Source organism: Talpa occidentalis, unplaced genomic scaffold, assembly GCF_014898055.3.
Source record: "Talpa occidentalis isolate TD23 unplaced genomic scaffold, MPIMG_talOcc4v2.1 talOcc4.12, whole genome shotgun sequence".
NCBI classification, from domain to species: domain Eukaryota; kingdom Metazoa; phylum Chordata; class Mammalia; order Eulipotyphla; family Talpidae; genus Talpa; species Talpa occidentalis.
The window spans coordinates 57,952,081-57,970,709 of record NW_023601212.1 but is presented as its reverse complement, the minus strand read 5'-3'; the positions used below and the strand labels follow the sequence as shown (position 1 = coordinate 57,970,709).

The window sequence follows — 18,629 nt, the reverse complement described above, 5'->3', positions numbered from 1 at the left end:
CATCCAAGGAATCCAAATAGGAAAAGAAGAAGTCAAACTATCACTATTTGCAGACGATATGATAATATACATAGAGAACCCCAAAATCTCCACAGAAAAACTAATTCAACTCATCAATCAATTCAGTAAAGTGGCAGGATACAAAATCAACACGCAAAAGTCAGTAGCCTTCCTATACACAAACAATAAATCTGAAGAAGAAGAAATCAAAAAAACCACCCCTTTTATTATCGAAACAAAAAAAATCAAATATTTGGGAATAAATCTAACTAAAGAGGTAAAGGACCTATACAAAGAAAACTATAAAACACTGTTAAAAGAAATAGAAGAAGACACAAAGAAATGGAAAGACATCCCCTGCTCATGGATTGGAAGAATAAACATTATTAAAATGGCCATCCTACCAAAAGCAATATATAGATTCAATGCTATTCCAATCAAAATCTCAATGGCATTCTTCAAAGAAATAGAACAATTATTGATGAAATTCATATGGAATCACCAAAAACCCCGAATAGCCAAAGCTCTACTGAAAAAAAAAGGAAATGGAGGCATCACACTCCCAGACTTCAAACTCTACTACAAAGCCATAATCATCAAAACTGCATGGTATTGGAACAAGAACAGACATACAGACCAATGGAATCGAATAGAAAATCCAGAAATAAACCCACAGATTTATGGTCAACTAATCTTTGACAAAGGAGCAAAGACTATGCATTGGAGCAAAGAAAGTTTGTTCAATAAATGGTGCTGGGAAAACTGGGTCGCTACATGCAAAAGAATGAAGCTTGACCACTACCTCACACCATACACAAAAATCAACTCAAAATGGATTAAAGAACTAGACATAAGACCTGAAACCATAAAATACATAGAAGGAAATATAGGCGAAACACTACGGGATTTGCACATCAAAGACATCTTTACAGACACATCACCCAAAGCAGTGATAGTGAAGAGAAAGATAAACAGCTGGGACTACATCAAATTAAAGAGCTTCTGCACAGCAAAAGAGACAATAACAAAAAGAAAGAGAAACCCCACCAACTGGGAGAACATTTTTGCACCCAACACTAATGATAAAGGACTGATCACAAAAATCTGCAAAGAGCTGATGAGACTCAGCAACAACAAAGAAAATAATCCAGTCAAAAAATGGGCAGAAGAGCTAAAAAGAAACTTCTCTGAAGAGGAAATGCAAATGGCCAACAGACATATGAAAAAATGTTCAACATCACTTGTAATCAGGGAAATGCAAATCAAAACTACCATGAGATACCATCTCACACCAGTGAGAATGGCACATATTAAAAAAACTAGCAACAACAAATGTTGGCGAGGATGTGGAGAAAAAGGAACTCTTGTGCACTGTTGGTGGGAGTGCAAACTGGTCCAACCACTATGGAGAGCTGTGTGGAGATTTCTGGACCTACTAAACATAGGGCTTCCATATGATCCAGCAATTCCACTCCTAGGTATTTACCCAAAGGACACAGAAACATCAATTCCAAAGAGCACCTGCACTCCTATGTTTATAGCAGCACTGTTTACAATAGCTAAGCTTTGGAAACAACCCAAATGCCCAAAAATAGATGACTGGATCAAGAAGATGTGGTACATATATACCATGGAATATTACTCAGCATTCAAAAAAGATAAACACATGCAATTTGCAGCAACATGGATGGCACTGGAAGGGATCATGCTCAGCGAAATAAGCCAAAAAGAAAAAGAAAAATACCGGATGGTCTCACTCATAGCAGGAATCTAGAAAACTTAAATAAGGGACCAGGAAAATGAATATAAGAAAGTGAAAATCAAAATCAACAAAAAACTATGAACCAGAGACACTTTTTGGGGGGTGGGGGGGCGGGAGGGGAAGGATTGGGGTCAGAATGGGGCGTTTGCAATTGTATGGGGGAATATAAAAATAAAATTTAATATTTAAAAAAAAAAAAAGAACTAGTAAGGAAAGTGTATCAAGTTCAAAAAAAAAAAAATAAAATATAGTGGATACTTTTATATCAATCTAGATTTACATTAAACATATTGAAATACTAAAAAAAAAAAAAAAAAAAAAAAAAAAAAAAAACACTCATATGATTCCATAAGGTAGTGGCAATTATTAGCCCATTTTAGGGATGAGTAGGTGAAGTCAAGAAAAGTGAATAAATCATAGTAGCCAGTAGGTAGAAGAGTTAGGATTCAGCTTCAAACCATTTTTAACCACTTCTCTACCTCATTTCCAATTGCTTTCAAAGATTATGTACACCCAGCAGCTTGCTTAGCAGCACGGCAACAGGTGGAAAAGGGTGGTCTTAGAGGTATTTCTATTTTAATTTCCTTGATCAAGCCAGGTCTTTTTGACCAGATTTCATGTCTCTTTTAACTCATGTCTATTTCCTCAACAACTATGGCTTTAAAAAAAAACCCTAATTGTTGAAGCAGTACTTTTCTAATAGAAAAAAAGTTGTGACCTCTTTCTGGTATCCATCGGATGTACTAACCCTTCTGCTGCCCTTCTCCTTTTTTGTTTTGAGAAGGGGAGTGTTCAAATATAAATGAAAGTGTTCAGTCCCTCGGCCTGGCATCCAAGCACAAACTAGAACTCACTCACCTCCCTAGCACTGTTACAAACATGTTTGGGGTGATAAATGACTGATGATGGAGAACGAATAGCATCATGGGGAGAAGAGGGCGTAGTGGTTTTTCTGCGGGGCTCTTCCTAGGGGTCACCTTGGGAAGTGCTGTATATATATTTTTAATTTGGGGCTACATTTTTACTCCTCCATATGTGCACATGTTCCACTCACCCTCCACCAAGATATCTTTAAGGATTATAATAGTTGCACTCTTTCCACCCAGCAGGGGAAATAGCTCCCACTAGAAAAGGGAAAGCTGAGGATGGTATTTCTTGGGCACTGGCCCATGTGTGACTATTTGTTAGAACATCCATTGGGCCAAAGGTCCTGGACTGTTTTTACCCATGACTCTGCTCTCACCTCCCAGGAGGGAGGCCTGGAGACACCTCCAGCATCCTCTAGACGTCCCCTGAGTGCATGTAACCGCAGGCTGCCTCAGAGGCCTCCCACCGCCCACAGTGAACATTCCGGGACTGTACACACCGGCTTCCCGCCGGGCACTAAGCTTAGTGCTGGTTTTGAGTTGATAACCCAATCATACCTCTATAGGGGAAGCTGCCAATTACTTGAGAAAGAGATTGGAGGCTTGAGGAAGAGAATTCATCCCACAAAATATTGTCCAGAAAACATGATGGACTTTCCCTAACAGGAAGCAGATCTTGCAGTTTAAATTCCCAAAAGCAAATACTAACTGAAATTCACACTAATATGTAAGTGAGAACCAGCCCCCTCCAGCTCTAAGCAGGAAGGTCCTGGATTTCTGAGGCAGAGATGAGGGAGCATGCTGACTGGGGCTCATTCATAAGACCACAATGTTAAGGGAGAGACCATGGGGCCTGAAAATTAATGTGTGCTGGTTTCACGTTTTGCCCTATGTGGACCTCTGTTTCCATCTATTTCCTCTACTTACCAGAGACCAAACCGAGGAAGGTATAAGAAATCTCACTTCTGTCCCCCTTTGGAAAGCACAGCTGTAAAAAGTCTCCCTTCTTTTTTTTCTTAATGAACTTGTTTCATTTTCCAAGAGTGTTCTTCACCTGCCCCTTATAGACCTCCAAATTGAAAAGGCAAACCAGAAGGCCACATTCTAGATCCAGGGCAGAAAAGCATGACCACATTAGGAGATACCAGCTAAGAGAAGTAAGGCTGGCTCTAGGCTACACTGAACACTGTTGAGAGAAGGAAAATAGAATCGACCAGAGAAAAAAGTGTTTTCTGAAAGGAAGACTTCATGTTCCCGAAGGCAAAAAAACACAAAATTCAGAGAAATATTCAACCTCCAATAAAAATGGACAAGAAGCAACAAAAAATGTGAAAGAAAAACACAATCATTTATAAAACAACCACAACAATCCAAGAATACTCTGTCTTATCAGCTTTGCACCAGTCTTCAAGTGGCGTCTCCTCTAATCGTGGCTGGAACTGATTCTAATCTGGAGACCTCTGCTTTGGGTCATTGTTTATTTTATTTATTTATTTATTTTTGGGTTTAATCACAGCATGAGCTGGCTCCATGGTTTAGCTCCATGTCCCCAGTGGCTTCTTGGGTCAAATAGCACATCCTCAGAATGTGAGGGTACTATTGAGTCTAGGATCCCAAGCTTGTCTTCCCTAGCTTTTGTGGGGAGTTGGCAATAGCTGGTGAATGTGCTTCTTTGGGTGGAGTTCGTGCCATACGCCAAGAAGAACACGGGAAGTGATACTTGGCACAATAAGAATCTGTGTGGGGCACTGGAAAATGGTCACAGTAAAGGAGAGGACTATGGGTGGTTCTGGGCTGGCTTGGTTTGGTCTTCAGGAGTTTGAGGTGCTTCCCCAAAATGAGTGAGGAACTCAAGCATGACTCTGAAAGTCTTATTTTTCTTTAAGCCAATTATATTTTATTTTCAACTTTCATTTCTCTTGTCTTTTAAGACCCAGATGAAGATATCCTACCTCTGGAAAGCCTTCTCCAGATACCTCAGCTAAATGTGTGTGTATTTAATTTTTAAGTATTTTTATCATAAAATAAAACTAAAAAAAAAACAAATTCAGAGTTGTAATAAGGCAAGCACCTTTTAACCATCATTCAGACCAAGAGAAACTTATCAGCCATGTCAGAAGCCCTCCATGTGACTTCTCACCATCACAACTATCTCCTTGCCTCTGAAAGTAACCATTGTACTGAGTTCTGCAGAATTACTTCGCTTTTTCTGGGTGCAGGGGAGAGGAGAGGATAAGATTCTATCCAAGTGGCAACCCTAACCACTAGAGTTTAGATTTGTACATTGATAGAATACATTTTTAAAGATTATTTATTTATGCATGGAAGAACTGGGGTGTAGGCCAGAGGTGTGAGGGGTGAGAGGATTCACCATAGACAGAGCAGGGACCAGAACAGGCAGACTGACTGAAATACACTGCTGAGGGGAGCAGAGGGAGAGACAGGAGAGGTCTGCCACGCCATGTGGGATTCTCACTGGCCGGCCGGGATTGAACCCGCTCTGTGGAGGCTGCGGACAGCTTCATAGTGCAGAGCTCAACCGCCTGCGCCACCAGGGAGGCCCTCAGACTCGTTTAATTACCCAAAAAATCCTCTGTACTCTGCCTTTTCATTCTTCCCTTCCTCCTAACTTCTGGAAACCACTGATGTTTTTACTGTCTCCTTGGTTTTGTCTTTTCCAATTGCCATATGGTTGGAATCTTATATTAGATGCATATGGAATCTCTTCATATTGGGTTCTTTCACTTAGTGACATGTATTTGTTTCCTCCCTGTTCTTTTATGATTTGATAGTGTGAATAATACTCCCTTATCTGGAGGCATTACCTTTTACTTACCCACCACCGACTATAGGTTGCTTCCAAGTTTTGCCAGTGATGAATAAAGTTGCTGGAAACATCCGTTTGCAGGTTTTTGTCTGGTCATAAGTCTTTAACTTCCTTGGTAAATACTAAGTAATATGGTTGTTGAACTGTATGGCAAAAGTATGTTTAATTTTGTGAGAAACCAGTTTTGCATTCTCATCAGCAATTAATAAAAGTTCCTATTTCTCCACATCTTAGTCAGCATTTTATATCAATGTTTTGTATTTTCTGTTCTAATAGATGTGTATGAGATTGATTTTTTTTAAAAAAGATTTATTTATTTATGCATACAAGAGCTGGGGTACAGACCAGAGGTCTTGGGGATGGGGGGTGAGAGGATTCATCAGAGACAGAGTGGGGAACAGAACAGGCAGACTGAGCCCCTCTACTGAGGGGAGCAGCGGGTGAGACAGGAGAGGTCTGCTGCACCATGTGGGTTTCTCCCTGGCTGGCTGGGAATCCAACTCATGCTGCAGTGGCTATGGATAGTTTTTTCATAGGTTGCATCTTAACCCTTGCGCCACCAGGGAGGTGCCGACATTGATGTTTTAACTTGTAATTCCCTAATGACATAAAGTGTTGAACATCTTTTCATATGCTTATTTTCCACTTTTATGTCTTTTTTGTGAGGTGTTTTAATTTCTATAGTCTACTTTCTAATTTCATTATGTTTCTATCTATTTCTGATAAAAACTGTGCCATACTTAGAGTTAGGGTGACAGGCAGGTGAATAATTTGGTGTGAGCTAAGTGTATCCACTATGGACTTCAGATGTTTGATAAATTGGTAGGACAAATGGCTATAAACCTATTTTCATTTAGTATTTCCGGAGATGAATCATCAGGGGCAATTCTGAGAATGGAAAATGTACATTATTTGTACTTACCTCATGGTTGGGTTTCTATAGAGGCAGTTGACAATAGATAAAAGCTAAGGGAAAGGTTTCAAAAACTGTGTCTAGCAGTAAGGATAGGTCGGTTATGATATAGCAACAACCAAGTGTGGTACTTCAGTGGCTTGATAACAAAAATTTCTTCCTCATTCTGCATGTTCAGCACAGGTTGGTGGGAGTTTCATTACCTCAATCATTGGCAACTCAGACTGATAAAGGCTCTACCATTTTTTGATGATACTACCTGAAACACATAACCTTCTTTGTTAGCAGAAGAATCTCACAAAGGGTTCCATGTTTTTTTTTTTTTTTTTCTATGAACTGGTCTAGAAATGTCACACATCCTTGCTATCCACAATACATTGACTAGCACCAGCCACATGGCTGCCCGACTGCAAGAGACTATGGAAATCAGCCGGGATGTTTGGTGAACACCACTGTTTCTGCCATGTTCTATTATCCATCGTAGGCACCATGGTGGTGATGTCAGTACATACCAGGGGATCTGAATGCAGTAGGAAATGGAACCCTGTGGAAGTGGAAGGGATTCCCTTGGAAAAGAGGGAAATGACATGTAGCTCCATCCAAAGCTCACACACTTGTTAAAAGCTCCACAATTGTTACAACGCTTCATATAAAAGTATAGTATGCATAGTAAAAAATGAGAAGAAGCTGCTAACAGAAAATGCAATAGTTTTCCAAATTGAGCTGTGAAAGTGGAAGACATACAAATAAGAACTACTTATTGACCCACTGTGACTCTGGAAGTATCTGTGCCTTTAAGCCCCAGAATTTGATTATCCCATTTTTATTTTTTATTTTGGTAAATATACAAGATATTTACCAGGTTAACTATTTTCAGGTATATAGCTAATTGATACTAAATGCATTCGTAATGTTGGACAACTGTAGCCACTATCTGTCATCATAACTCTTCATCTTGTAAAACTAAAACTCTATACTTATTAAATTATACCTCCCCATTGCCTCTCCCCCCAGTCATTGGCAACCCCTTCTATTTCCTGGTTCTTATGATTTTGAGTACTCCTCATATAAATGGAATCATACAGTATGTGTGTGTGTGTATATATATATATATATATATATTTTTTTTTTTTTTTGTGACTAGCTTATTTCACTTAACAATGCCCTCCAGGTTCATCCATGTTGTAGTAAATGTTAGGAGTTTCTTTCTTTTTTAAGGCCTATACACTATTCAATTCAATATCAATTGTGTTTCTCAGACTTGATCCTTTCTATTGGTTCTATCAAGTCTGCTGATCCTTTCTTTTTGCATGCCTGAATCTATCTTTGAGTTCCTTTAGAGAATTTTTAATTATAGTTGTTGCAAAATTTCAGCTCCAAATTTTGTTTTGATTATTTTTGTGTTTTTTTTTTGTTTATTGCTATTTCTATTTTGTTTACACATCATTTCCTTGACTTTTTTTTTTACATATTTCTAAATTTCTTTGAGTGCCTTTAGGACAGTTGTTTTAAAGTCTTTGTATATCTGCCATCAGGTCTTTTCAGGGATAGTTTGAGTTATTTTTTTCCTTTGAGGAAGCGAAATTTCCTATTTCTTTGTATGCCTTGTGACTATTTTTTTTTGAAAACTGGACATTTAAATCTAATAACATAGTAATTGAAGCTCAGTTTTTTAAAAATAATTTTTAAAATGGTCTCTCTGCTAAGGATCATCCCGAGCAACAAATTGTTTGTTTTAATAGGTCTTTTCTGAGCCTGCACCTTTCCCTGAGTAAGCATGGTTACTTTCTAATTCTTCCTATATATACAATTGCTTTGGAATATCCTAGTTTTAATAGTTGACTACCAAAAGGAGAAAAAGAAAAAAATGAAGGGGGTGGGTGCTTGTCACAGAGGTGGGTGCTTGCTACAGAGGTGGGTGCTTGCCACAGTGGGGGGAGAAAGCAACAACAATAGCTTCCTGCCATTTTGTCTGCATCTCAGTGCAGTAAGCAGTAATCAGCAAACAGAGCACAGATCCTACATTTTTTTGGCGAGGTCTTTTATTGCCTACTGTAGTGGCAGGAAGATATAGTGCAAAAGATATAGTGCAGAATCAAGCAGACAGGGTAAGGAGGAGTCCTGGACCCCTCGGTGGCTTTTGCAGGCTTTTATTGGAATTTACCAGGTACTCTGCAGGCAGGGGTGCTGGGGGTGGGAGGGTGGCAGGCCTCCCAGCCCCTGGCAAGTCTTCACTCTTACTGGGCTCTCTGGCGTTCTCTCGTGGCCTTTGCTTCTCTGCTCCTTTTGCTCTTTTTGCTCTCTTCTTGGTTCTGCTGTTGCGCTCTTCTGGCGTCCCATGATGCCGCCCTTATAAGGCCCAGTCTCAGCCCAGGTGTATCCGCCTACATACGCATGCCCACACCCTACTCCAGGTGCCCGCCATCAGACATGCATTCAGGACCACAGGGTTCCATCATCAATCCTAATGGTGAAAGGGCAGAAAAGCCTGATACTTTACTTACCCTACACCTACCCTGGCTTCTGCTAGCTGTGTATAGATTGCTTCAGGAACACAACCATAACTGGCTGCCATAGGGCTGGGAGTGGGGAAGTTAACTATTACTGTGCTAAGAACTGATTTGACCAAAATTAATCACAATTTCTGTTCAAGGATTCCCCTGGAAGTTGCAAGCCTTCGGTAGACTCCAAAGTTGCAAAACAGCTATAGCAGATATACTTTGCCTGTGCAATTATCTAGAGGGGGAGAAAAGAGTGTTTCCTACTCTACCATCTTCTCAGAATCCTCTTCCAAGTCTCAGGAAGTATATTCCAGGATGTATTAACTGGTACTTACAATGGAAATAGAAGCAGAAAGTAGGAATTTGCACTTGGAAAAGTCACATGTTACATTGGTCAGTGGAGAAAACAAAATAGTAAATTATATATGCAGTATGAACACATCCCCATGAAATACCATATATTACAAACTGTAGAAAAATGAGGAGAAAATAAATCAAATGTAAACATGGTAGTCACCTTTGGCTGGTGGTCTTAAAATTTTTTTCTTCTCTGCATTTTCCATATTGAAAACTAACACAGCATGAATTTACACAGTAAGGTCACTACATGAATGGAGCCTGTGGCTCATTGAAAATATGTGCAGTAGGTTTTCCATGGTCAGAAAGCCACATAGTCATTAGTCTTAGGCCGGCACAGAGTAGGTGCTCAATAAATATTTGTTGAATGAATAAGTGATTGTGTGTGTGTGTGTGTGTGTGTGTGTGTATGTGTATGTATGCCTTGGCTCACAAATAACTAAAGACCTGATACAGGTGAGGAGTTTTTAATGAAGTGTTACTAAAATTAAAGGCCCAGATTCTCTGTTCCTGGCCTAGCTTCAGTTATTACTGGCCTCAGTGTATTCTTATAGAAGAAAGTTCTAAATTGGGGAGAGAGGTTACCTTTTTTAGTAAGCAGTAGGAACCTGGTGTGCTGTCACTTTGTCTTCTTGATACCCAGAAATAGCCAGTGAAAAGTTCCTGTCATTATGAACCCTCCAGAATGAGAACTGAGGAAAAAAGACCAGAGATACTTACTTTCTGAAAATCTCACCAGACACATTAAATGATTGAAAAATGTCAACTGGCAATATCTTGGCTGGGCCAAGAAAATAACCTTTCCTCTTATATTACTTCCAGTAGAGATTAGCAATTTTAGTATGTTTATCACTTTGCTTTTTGGAGGGGGGGGAGAAGTGGTTAGAAGAGGAGGGAAAGAATCATGGCCAATTGTCCATTTAATTTGGAAAGTCTGAAAGATTGGGGTGGGAAAATGTTAAAACGGAAACAGCTGAACTATTTCCTTTGAGACTTGTAACTGGTACTTATAATTGAAGTGGAAGCAGAAACCAAGAATAATTACTGGGCTTGCAGAGTGCCCAGTAGGGTACTGGATTTTTTGAGTTACTGTAGTTATTTGGTGCTATGACTTTAAAATATTTTGGAGCAAAGACTGTTTTAGAAAGTTTTGATTATTTCTCATTCCCCTTAATAAGTTTTCTGATGAAACCAGACCAGCATCATTTAAAAAGAGTTGGAGAAGGGAAACTGTTGAAAACACATTTTCAAGAAGGCCTTCTTCTCATTATTGCTAATACTCTGATGTCTGAGTTCCGTATTAAATATGATTCAGAACTTATTAGCAATCTTTTGTGTTTCCTGTTTAGAGTGCATGCTCCTTGAGATCAGAGACCTTGCCTGTTTTATTTCTTGTGTCTCAGCACCTTGTGTGTGTGCCCAACACACAGGGATTGATTTCCAATGCTTATTTGTTGACTGAATATCATATGTTCTCTCTGAGAATTTGTTCTCTTCTGAGAATCCAAGAATTGAAGCTCAAGTCCTCAAGATAAGGGAAACAGATGGTGGACTGTCATTTATTTTCTCCTAAAGTCAGTTATTTCTCTGCCAGGTGACATGCTTTGTTATGATGGGACATGACACTGATGGAGTCTGTGTGGGCTTGGAAAGTAGCAGGAGAGCATGAAGACTATTGGCTTTGTTTGAGGAGATCTGAAAAGTGGCATTTGGGATGGATATCCAGATGGTAGTGGGTAGTCACTTAAAGTCGAAGCAGGGAAATGTCAAAAAGTCCCATCCCAATGGTAACAAGAAGTCATAAACCAGAACAACCAGTTTGTTATGAAAGATGAGAACTGAAAAATCATAAATGTGATGGTTCAGATGAATTTCAATGACTTTTTAAATGGAATAATCCTGTGTGTTAGGGATGTCAACATGGGATCCCTTGACTGTCACGATGAGGCTTCTGTGTTCAGGCTAGTCAGAATAGGCATCTTGCTACTATGGAGGAAGGAAGACTGTTCTCCTGCCCTATCCTTTTACAGACATTCCAGTCATATAGCAATTTATGCATGCAAAAAGAAATACAGCTCTATCTTGGGGAGAATAGACTCCTAATAGGAAATTCTGTTCCTCATCCAAACCTGAATACAGGTCTTTCAGAATTAGCTGAACACTGGTCTTTGGAAGGAGTTCAGTCTATTTATGATTTTGGTAACAAGGGTCTTCTAAAATTTTATTTAGAAGCATAGTGCCAGCAAGGCACAGAGCAGGTTCTCTGTGATCCAGGCACATGGGTAAAGGAGAGTCCTGGAGCCCTAGGTGGCTTTTTCAGGCTTTTATTGAGATTTTTACATCATCTGTAGTGGGGCAACCAGGTGCATGGCAGGTAAGGGGTTGGGGGGCTGGGAGGCTGGCAGGCCTCCCAGCTCCCACTGAATCTTCACTCCTCTGGGCTCTCTGGTGTTCTCTTGTGGTGTCTCTGCTTCTTGATGCTTCTATTACTGCTGCTGTTGCTGTTTCTGTTCTGCTGCTGCTAGCATCCCCATGATGCCACCCTTATAGGCCCAGCTTCTCAGCCAAGTGTACCCACTTATGCATGCCCACACCAGGTGGCCACTATCAGGCACACGTGCAAGCCCACAGGTGTCTATCATTAATAGTAATAGCAGGAGGGCAGAAAATCCTGACAATTTTCACATACCCTACAAGAAGTAAGAGAGAACTGTTCTCTGACATGAAAGCTCAGTGAATACCTGATTCTTTATGTTGATATCTTCCGGTAACTCTTCTTAGGTAAAATGTGTTTGGGACAAAGAACTCCTAGAAATCAGAGCATCCTTTAAATTTGCCTAAATTAGCATATAACTCCAGGAGCTCTTGATTTGTCAAAACCAACATCTGGAACCTTTGACCACCTGGCAATTGAGCCATTGGCAGGGTACTAATCTTAGGCAACCCAAGCCAGTGAGTTAGTGATTCTACATTTATGGTCCTAAGTGGGACTTGAGGCAGCTTCCAGTGTGAGGACTGACCTGTTTGTTCCTCAGTCCTACCTAAATGCGAAAACTCTTTCTCACCAGTATAATTGCCCCAGATTTATTCACATGGGCACACTAAGCTAGCAAGGGGACTTTTTATTTCTGTTGGTCTCTTATTTCAAGACTTGGTGTAGAGGCGAGAAGGCACAGTGCAGATTTTCTATGATCCTATGCAGATGGGTAAAGGAGGAGTCCTGGAGCTCTTGGTGGCTTTTTCAGGCTTTTATTAAGTTTACCAGGTACACAGCAGGCAGAGGTGCCAGGGGCCTTGGAGGTTGGCAGGCCTCTCAGCCCCTGGCAAGTCTTCACTCTTCCTGGGCTCTCTGGCTTTCCCGTGGTCTCTGCCTCTCTGCTGGTGCTGCTCTCTCACTTGTTTCTTCTTGTGGTTCCATTTTCCTCTGTGACACCAAGCTTACAAGCCCAGTCTCAGCCCAGAGGTACTCACCTATGTCCACATCCCCCTCCAGGTGTGTAGGTGCCTGCCATCAGGCGTACATTTAATCTAATGGTGGGAGGGCAGAAAAGCCTGATACTTTACTTACCCTACACTTGGTCTTTTGATATTGCCAGCTTGGGAATGTGTATATATACACACACACACACCTGGAATTTGTATTTTTTTTTAGAGACGATTCTGATGTGAAACCAGGCTGCAATCAATGGTTTATTCCTGTTCCCTGGCTATTTGCCTGAGGAAAGCTGGAATCAGATGATCTTAGCCCTGTTGCCATTTTGAGGAGACAGCCTGGAACTCAAAATCTCCAAATAGATGACATGGGACATCCTTAGGCAACCTCTGTGTTTCTTTTCCCTGGACACTATCCACATTCTATTTAGCTTTTCATGGGTATCTCCAAGAAGAAACCCTATCAACCCCATTTAACTACTCCCAAGAAAAGAATCAATTCTTCACTAATCTTAACATCTATTAAGAATCTATATTTATTTCACAAAACCATTCCAGTGGCCTATGTGGATTTGGTAGTTTCCTTTAAAAATATATTGAATGTAAATGGTAGTAAAGGCTAATGGTTAAATGACAGGCTTAGGAGTCAGATAAAGTTTGATTTGGTTCTTGGTTCTACCTTTTAATAGCTATTTGCCCCTGGGCAAGTTATTTAACTTCTCTGAGTTTTAGTTGCCTCATCAGTAAAAGGGGGAAAAAGTACAATTGACCTATTAATGAGGATATTATAAGTATTAATGAAAGATAATAAAGTGTTCAGCAGGGTATATTACAAGGTCTCCCTCAATCACAACTTGACACTAGTTATTTGTGTCACATTAAATGCCAGATATAGGTTCACACATTGGATCCATTTTTTTTTTAATAATAAATTTTATTGTTATATTCCCCATACAATTGCAGCCCCCCCATTCTGACCCCAATCCCTCCCCTCCCGCCCCCGCCCCCCAAAAAAGTGTCTCTGGTTCATAGTTTTTTGTTGATTTTGATTTTCACTTTCTTATAGTTATTCATTTTCCTGGTCCCTTATTTAAGTTTTCTAGATTCCTGCTATGAGTGAGACCATCCGGTATTTTTCTTTTTCTTTTGGCTTATTTCGCTGAGCATGATCCCTTCCAGCGCCATCCATGTTGCTGCAAATTGCATGTGTTTATCTTTTTTGAATGCTGAGTAATATTCCATGGTATATATGTACCACATCTTCTTGATCCAGTCATCTATTTTTGGGCATTTGGGCTGTTTCCAAAGCTTAGCTATTGTAAACAGTGCTGCTATAAACATAGGGGTGCAGGTGTTCTTTGGAATTGATGTTTCTGTGTCCTTTGGGTAAATACCTAGGAGTGGAATTGCTGGATCATATGGAAGCTCTATGTTTAGTAGGTCCAGAAATCTCCACACAGCTTTCCACAGTGGTTGGACCAGTTTGCACTCCCACCAACAGTGCAGAAGAGTTCCTTTTTCTCCACACCCTCGCCAGCATTTGTTGTTGCTAGTTTTTTTAATATGTGCCATTCTCACTGGTGTAAGATGGTATCTCATGGTAGTTTTGATTTGCATTTCCCTGATGGCAAGTGATGTTGAACATTTTTTCATATGCCTGTTGGCCATTTGCATTTCCTCTTCAGAGAAGTTTCTTTTTAGCTCTTCTGCCCATTTTTTGACTGGATTATTTTCTTTGTTGTTGCTGAGTCTCATCAGCTCTTTGCAGATTTTTGTGATCAGTCCTTTATCATTAGTGTTGGGTGCAAAAATGTTCTCCCAGTTGGTGGGGTTTCTCTTTGTTTTTGTTATTGTCTCTTTTGCTGTGCAGAAGCTCTTTAATTTGATGTAGTCCCAGCTGTTTATCTTTGCCTTCACTATCACTGCTTTGGGTGATGTGTCTGTAAAGATGTCTTTGATGTGCAAATCACGTAGTGTTTCGCCTATATTTCCTTCTATATATTTTATGGTTTCAGGTCTTATGTCTAGTTCTTTAATCCATTTTGAGTTGATTTTTGTGTATGGTGTGAGGTAGTGGTCAAGCTTCATTCTTTGCATGTAGCGACCCAGTTTTCCCAGCACCATTTATTGAACAAACTTTCTTTGCTCCAATGCATAGTCTTTGCTCCTTTGTCAAAGATTAGTTGACCATAAATCTGTGGGTTTATTTCTGGATTTTCTATTCGATTCCATTGGTCTGTATGTCTGTTCTTGTTCCAATACCATGCAGTTTTGATGATTATGGCTTTGTAGTATAGTTTGAAGTCTGGGAATGTAATGCCTCCATTCCCTTCTTTTTTTGTTCAGGAGAGCTTTGGCTATTCGGGGTTTTTGGTGATTCCATATGAATTTCATCAATAATTGTTCTATTTCTTTGAAGAATGACATTGAAATTTTGATTGGAATAGCATTGAATCTGTATATTGCTTTTGGAAGAATGGCCATTTTAATAATGTTTATTCTTCCAATCCACGAGCAGGGGATGTCTCTCCATTTCTTTGTGTCTTCTTCTATTTCTTTTAACAGTGTTTTATAGTTTTCTTTGTATAGGTCCTTTACCTCTTTTGTTAGATTTATTCCCAAATATTTGATTTTTTTTGTTTCAATAAAAAAAGGGATGGTTTTTTTGATTTCTTCTTCTTCAGATTTATTGTTTGTGTATAGGAAGGCTACTGACTTTTGCGTGTTGATTTTGTATCCTGCCACTTTACTGAACTGATTGATGAGTTGAATTAGCTTTTCTGTGGATTTTTTGGGGTTCTCTATGTATAATATCATATCGTCTGCAAATAGTGATAGTTTGACTTCTTCTTTTCCTATTTGGATTCCTTGGATGTCTTTCTCTTGTCTTATTGCCCTGGCTAGGACTTCCAGTATTATATTGAAAAGCAGTGGTGAGAGTGGACATCCTTGTCTTGTTCCAGATCTTAATGGAATTGCTTTCAGCTTTTCACCATTGAGAATGATACTGGCTGTTGGCTTGTCATAGATGGCCTTTATGATGTTGAGGTATGTTCCTTGTATCCCAAGAATTTCAAGGGCTTTTATCATGAATGGGTGTTGCACTTTGTCGAAAGCTTTCTCAGCATCTATTGATATTATCATATGGTTTTTATATTTCTTTTTGTTGATGTGTTGGATAACGTTGATTGATTTTCGGATGTTAAACCATCCTTGTGCCCCTGGAATGAATCCTACTTGGTCGTGGTGAATTATCTTATGGATACATTGTTGGATTCTGATGGCTAATATTTTATTGAGGATTTTTGCATCAGTGTTCATTAGGGAGATTGGCCTGTAGTTTTCCTTTTTTGTGTTGTCCTTGTTCGGTTTTGGTATTAGTGTAATGTTGGCTTCATAGAACGTGTTTGGTATTGTCCCTTCCTTCTCAATTTTTTGGAAGAGTTTGTGAAGGATAGGCACTAATTCGTCTCTGAATGTTTGGTAGAATTCATTTGTAAATCCATCAGGTCCTGGGCTTTTGTTTTTGGGGAGGTTTTTGATTACCATTTCAATTTCGCTAATTGTAATTGGTCTGTTTAGGTGTTCTATTTCTTCTTTATCTAGCTTTGGGTGATTGTAGAGTTTTAGGAATTTGTCCATCTCCTCTAGATTGTTAAACTTGTTTCCATATAACTGTTCATAGTAGTTACTAATTATTCTTTTGATTTCTGCTGTGTCCGTTGTGATTTCTCCTCTTTCATTGATGATCCTGTTTATTTGTGCTTTCTCCCTTTTTTCCTTTGTGAGCCTGGCTAGGGGTTTGTCTATTTTATTGATTTTTTCAAAGAACCAGCTTTTGGTTTCATTGATCTTTTGGATTGTTTTTTTAGTTTCAATTTCATTTATTTCTGCTTTGGTTTTATTATTTCTTTTCTTCTACTGGTTTTGGGGTTTTTTTGTTGTTCTTTTGCTAGATCTTTGAGCTTCGAGATTAGGTTGTTTCTTTGAGTTCTTTCTTGTTTCTTGATGTGAGCTTCTATTGCTATATATTTTCCTCTTATTACTGCTTTTGCTGCATCCCATACATTTAGGATATTGGTGTCCTCCTTGTCGTTCAATTCAAAAAATTTTTTAATTTCTTCTTTGATCTCCTCATTAGTCCAGTGGTCTTCCAGTAATGTGGTTTTTAATCTCCATGAGGTAGGAAAGTTCCTTGCCTTCTTTTTATGGTTTATTTCTAGTTTGATGCCTTCATGGTCAGAAAAGATGGTTGATATGATTTCAATCTTGGTGTATCTGTTGATGTTTGTCTTGTGCCCCAGTATGTGATCAATCCTGGAGAATGATCTGTGTGCGCTTGAGAAAAATGTGTACTCCGTTTTTTTGGGGTTTAGTGTTCTATAGATGTCTGTTAAGCCCAATTGCTCTAGGTCCTTATTTAGAGCTTTGGTTTCTTTACTTATTTTTTGTCTTGTTGATCTATCCATTGTTGATAGTGGTGTGTTGAAGTCTCCCACTACGTATGTGTTTTCTCTGATGTCTGTTTTCAGAGAGGACAACAGTTGTCTGATATATTTTGGTGCTCCTTCGTTTGGTGAGTATATGTTAATGAGTGTTATTTCTTCTTGAAGTATTGTCCCCTTGATCATAATGTAGTGACCATTGGGGTCTCTTTTTATCTTTTTGAGTTTGAAATCTGTTTTATCTGATATAAGTATAGCTGTTCCTGCTTTCTTTTTTGGTCCATTTGCTTGTAGGATTGTTTTCCATCCTTTAACTTTGAGCCTATTTTTATCTTTTGTAGCTAAATGTGTTTCCTGGAGACAGCAAAAGGTTGGGTTTTGTTTCTTAATCCAGGCTGCAACTCTGTGTCTTTTTATTGAAGAGTTTAGTCCATTTACATTTAGAGTTAATATTGATATGTTAACATCTGTATTTGCCATTGTGTTTGTCTTTCCTTTGATTTTATTTATTTATTCTTTTAATAACTTTTTTTTTTTTTTGGCCTTCTTTCATTGTTATTCGTCCCTCTGAGGTTCTGGCTTTAGGACTCCTTGTAGTATTTTTGGAGTGGGGTTTAGTTGCAATGAAATTCCGGAGTTTCTGTTTGTCTGGGAAGGTCCATATTCTTTCTTCAAAGAGGAAGGAGAGCTTTGAGGGATAGAGTATTCTTGGTTGGCATCTGTTTTCTTGGAGTCTGTTGACTATGTCCCTCCACTCTCTCCTTGCCCGTAGTGTTTCTTCGGAGAAGTCTGATGTCAGCCTGATTGGCTTTCCTTTGAATGTTATCTGTTTCTTCCCTCTTGCCAGCTTCATTATTTTTTCCTTGTCCTGGATTCTAGGGAGCTTTACTATTATGTGTCTTGCTGTATTTTTTCTTTCGTCGTGGAAGTTTGGTGTTCTTCTTGCTTCTTGTATATCAAGTTTCAGCTCCTTCTTCACATTTGGGAAGTTCTCTTCAATTATCTCTTTGAATATTTTCTCTGTTCCTACTTCTCTCTCCTCTCCTTCTGGTATTCCTATAACTCTTATATTTCCTTTCCTCATGGAGTCAGATAGTTCCCGAAGTCTTTCTTCATTCTTTTTCCTTCGTACTTCTCTTTCCTTTTCTCTTTTGGTTCTTTTTATTTCTGTGTCTTCAAGAGCACTTATTCGTTCTTCCATTTCATCAATTCTGCTTTCATTGCTTTTCCCAGAATTCTTTAGTTCTTCCACTAATTCTTTGATCTCCTGCATTTCTTTTACTTCCCTCTTTAGGGACTCAATTTCATTCTTCTGATCGTTGATTATTTTTCCCTTATCATTGTTTTCCTTTATGACTTCTGTCAGTTTTTTAATCACGGCAATTTTAAATTCTCTTTCTGGAAGGCTCAGAAGTTCTTCCAAGTTACTGTCGTTGCAATCTGGGGGCTGGTTTTCTTTTTGTGGTGTGCTTTTTCTCTGGAGAGTTGCTAGGTTGCGTGTGGTTCTTCTCCTCCCTACTGTCTGT

At 39.2% G+C, this 18,629-nt stretch overlaps 1 protein-coding gene across 1 annotated transcript in view; it reads left to right on the top strand.

The window, feature by feature from the left end:
* The window catches only part of PAPPA2 (pappalysin 2), a 461,662-nt gene that overhangs the window by 98,894 nt on the left and 344,139 nt on the right, over positions 1-18,629 (top strand). The window lies entirely within an intron of this gene.